General features: G+C 47.4%; 1 pseudogene; it reads left to right on the top strand.

Annotated features, from left to right (window-relative positions):
- The first annotated feature begins 2,228 nt into the window (after window positions 1-2,228).
- On the top strand, window positions 2,229-2,873 carry LOC132376202 (transcription initiation factor TFIID subunit 9B-like; annotated as a pseudogene).
- Window positions 2,874-4,205: the final 1,332 nt, after the last annotated feature.

The following is a 4,205-nucleotide window of genomic DNA, read 5'->3' on the forward strand; positions in this document are numbered from 1 at the left end:
CACAGAGAGGGGAAAAGCCCCAGACAACAATCAAGGGAAGGACTGCTTCCAAGGGAAACCAACCACAGCTTCTTGGGAACAAGTGCAGCCAGGCCCTGGGGGGTCGGTACCCTGACCTGGGTGGGACGAGGGGAAGGCATTCCGAGGAAGGGGCGGGTGGTTGATGGTCCAGCTCTTCCGTGTGCCTCTCGTCGCTCACACAGGTACCCTGTGTTCGGTGACCTGCCTACAACCCTAGAAGACCAGACGCAGAAGTGGAAGACACCTGCTCAGGAGAAATCAAGCTGCCTGTTCCCTCTGCATATTTATTACCCCAAAACATCAGACTCACGTAATACCCAACACTAACAACCTGAAGTGGAGTCTTGGGCAGGGAGGTAGGCAGGGGAATCTGGACATCAAATCATGATCCAACAAGAAGTCCTGATGGAAAAGAAAGCAAACAGATTCGAGGAAGAGAGGGGCGCCTCTCGAGCTGTTTGGGGTGCTGAGACAGCTGTCAGGAGAGAGCTGATGGGCGTCGCCTTCAGAATCCCGAGGACTGAAGAGGCAGATAAGGAGCTGCTAGGAGAATTAACATCCTTAAATAAAAGACAAAGTGTGATGGGAACAGAGATGATCCTAGGTGGCTCATCCGGGCCTCTCTGCCGCAATGTGAGGGAGCCGGCGAGGAAAAGAGAAGACTATACGTGAAACTGGTGTGGTCTCAGAAACAGACGCTGCACCGGCATCGTATGAGCCAATCTGCAGGTTTGCTTTGAAGCAGGCAAATGACAACTTTTTTAAAAGGTAGTAAATTAAAACTCACTGCAGATCTATTCGAACGCCGGGAACAGTGCCTCTGTGCGTAGGAGATGGAGACTGCACCTCTTGCTCTCCCCGGGGCAGCTGCAGCAGTGAGCTGGGTAGGGTACCTCCTCCCTGGGTACCCTCCTCCCCCGTAGGGACAGCTTGCATCCGGTTAGCTGAGTAGCTCCAGCACTGCCTCCTCCGTAGGGCCAACTTTCTCTGAACTGCAAAACGAGTGTCTATTGCCTTTTCATGTCTAGTGTTTAGTTTCCCAGCCAGATTGCAAGTTCTTTAAGACAGAGGAGAATCCCACACCTCCTAACGCCCTCCACCTTCTTGCTTGTCAGTCACTCTGCGCGCAGAGGGCTTCGTAATGGCCTCGGTCGTGCAACCACCCCAATCCCTTTCCAGTCCTGGTAGTTAAGAAATAGTCATTTCAATGTCTGTGAGTTATCAGGAAAACTAGTATTTTCAGTCAGTAACAAGAATGCACATGTACATGTGTTGGAAAGGGAGAAGTATTCTGAGAACTGGATATTAATAACAAGTAACTGTCCTCTGGCCGGGCTTCCCAAGGCCACCCCAAGCAGGGTCTACAAGGAGATAAAGTGACATCCTTTGGCCCCTGGCCCATCTGTACCACTCGGCAGCCGGGCCGATGTCCCACCCTGCTCCCCCTCTAGAGGATGCACCTGTTCATGCCAAGGACACTGCTTCTCGCTGCTTCTGGAGCAGACCCCTTCCGTGCCCTGTGAGGGAGCCCCACGGGCTGAACTGCTGACGAGGACGAGGCTGAGGATGAGGACGAGAGTGGGCTGCCAGCCGTGCAGGTGCCCCTCCGTAACCAGGAGCCACCTGGGAGAAGGGCTCCCTCCTGTTTGGTGGGTCAGCCCTCGGGATGGGTCATTGCAGAGCTGTGGGTCTCCCCCAGCCCGCGGAGATTTCAGGGGGCAGTTCTTTGCTGTCCTAGTTTTGTGCTGGGCGCCCCTCTGTGTGAGGCACAGGAGTGGGCAGAAGAGAAGACGGGGAACACCCATGGGTCCTCCAGATGAGTCTGAACCTTTGAGTAAACAACATTTGGGTTCAAAGAGAGACCCTGGGGCTTCCCTGGTGGCGCAGTGGTTGAGAATCTGCCTGCCAATGCAGGGGACACGGGTTCGAGCCCTGGTCCGGGAAGATCCCACATGCCGCGGAGCAACTGGGCCCGTGAGCCACAACTACTGAGCCTGCGCGTCTGGAGCCTGTGCTCCGCAACGAGAGAGGCCGCGATAGTGAGAGGCCCGCGCACCGCGATGAAGAGTGGCCCCCGCTCGCCGCAACTAGAGAAAGCCCTCGCACAGAAACGAAGACCCAACACAGCCAAAAATAATTAATTAATTAATTAATTAATTAATTAATTTAAAAAAAAAGAGACCCTGCATGACGAGCAGCAAGATAACATGCAGTCGGGCAAGATGGCACCTCCCAAGAACGCTCCGAGAGATGCCTCGGTGATGGCACAGATCCTGAAGGATATGGGAATTATGGAGTACGAGCAAAGGGTTAAAAATCAAATGTTGGAATTTGCTTTCTGATATATGACTTCAATTCTGCATGATGCAAAAATTTATTCAAGCCATGCTAAGAAACCTAATGTTGATGCAGATCATGTGAGACTGGCAATCCAGTGTCGGGCTGACCAGTCTTTTACCTCTCCTCCCCCTAGAGATTTTTTACTGGATATTACAAGGCAGAAAAATCAAACCCCTTTACCACTGATTAAGCCATACGCAGGACCCAGACTGCCACCTGACAGATATTGCTTAACAGCTCCGAACTACAGGCTAAAGTCCTTAATTAAAAAGGGACCTAACCAAGGAAGACTGGTTCCACGGTTAAGTGTTGGTGCTGTTAGTAGCAGACCTACCACTCCTACTATCGTTCCTGCAACAACTGCAGTTCAAAATGTTCTGCTTATTCCTTCAATGATTGGGCCCCAAAATATTCTTATTACCACCAACATGGTTTTATCACAGAGCACGGCCAATGAACCAAACCCACTGAAGAGAAAACACGAAGATGATGATGAAACAGATGCTATGTAAGGAATATACTGTAGTCTCTACGCATTTCAAACGTGTAGTTCGTTTTGAGCCCAGTATACCAAACTACAACATTCTTGATGGAAAACTTAAATATAGCTGCAATTTCACCTTAAACTGTTACATTTCTTAAGGGTACCAATGTATTTTCATTAGACTTCAACTATAAAAAGTTAAGTGCTTGTTTTTTAATGGTTTCATTAATGTTGAGTCCTGCTACAGTAATTCTATATTTGGAAGCAGTTTTCTGCAATGTATCTGACAGCAGCACTTAAGTTTCAGCTTCTACAGCTTGATCAGTGGACTAATCTTTAACAGCATGATTTCTAATCTATACTTAAATACTTCTTTTGTAAGATAAAAGAGTCACTTTTATTGTCACCAACTTTTTTGACCAGATCTCTCAATTTAGCAAATATTTTTGGAGAGGATGTATTCAGAGGGATTCTAAATCCATTTGGAATATTTCTACGCTGTTTCTTGCTGTTCCCTAACCTCCCACCTCCTCAGCCCCCGTTTCTAGGTCCCATTCATTTTCTGCCCCACACCCTCCCCACAGGCTTAGGTTTCTTCTTCCTATTGCTCTTAAATTTAAAAGGCCAAAACTAGAACTTTAGGAATATAATTCCTGATAATACAGCTCAGTGTCATTTTCATATTTTTAAAACCTGCTTTACATGCCTGATGGTCTATGGTTCACTTTAACCGGAAGGTTTGCATTTGCTGCTTTTGTCTCCACACCAGAGCCGTTGTGTTTTATCCCTTGCCTTTTATGCCCAAGGAGCATTACTCTGCTTTTGACAGGTAGTTTGGGGTCAGTTCCATTCAGTTTCAGTCTTACATTCCAAGTTGATAACGCCACCATAGTTCACATTTGGAAATTTAACACAAGAGATGCTATAGCTTAAAATCTGCCTTGATAAGTACACTTACACTGGACCTAGGCAAAACCACTGAAGAGCAAGTGCTTTCTTCCTTTTCACCATACATACGTAGGCTTTGATCACTACTGCTTAAACCCCGCTATTGGTACAGTTCAGATTTTTCCAGCTTGTTGCTGACGATGTCACACATAAGATGGGATCAAACCTGAAAGCTTTCTAATGGTTTTCCTTCCTCTGGAAGGCCAACACAAACAAATCAGTGTGATGTGACTTGCGTTTAGGTGCACTCTGCATAGGCTTCCCAGTAATGTTGCTAAACACCTTTCCCTATTTTCCATTTAGACACATCTAAACATCTTATTGGGAAAGACTGCAAAGCTTTCAAAAATGTAAACAGGCTGGTGTTGGTTTTGTTTAAGTAAGTTTGACATATTCAACGTAGGAATACTTT

Source organism: Balaenoptera ricei, chromosome 12 (assembly GCF_028023285.1).
Source record: "Balaenoptera ricei isolate mBalRic1 chromosome 12, mBalRic1.hap2, whole genome shotgun sequence".
In the NCBI taxonomy this organism is placed as follows: Eukaryota; Metazoa; Chordata; class Mammalia; order Artiodactyla; family Balaenopteridae; genus Balaenoptera; species Balaenoptera ricei.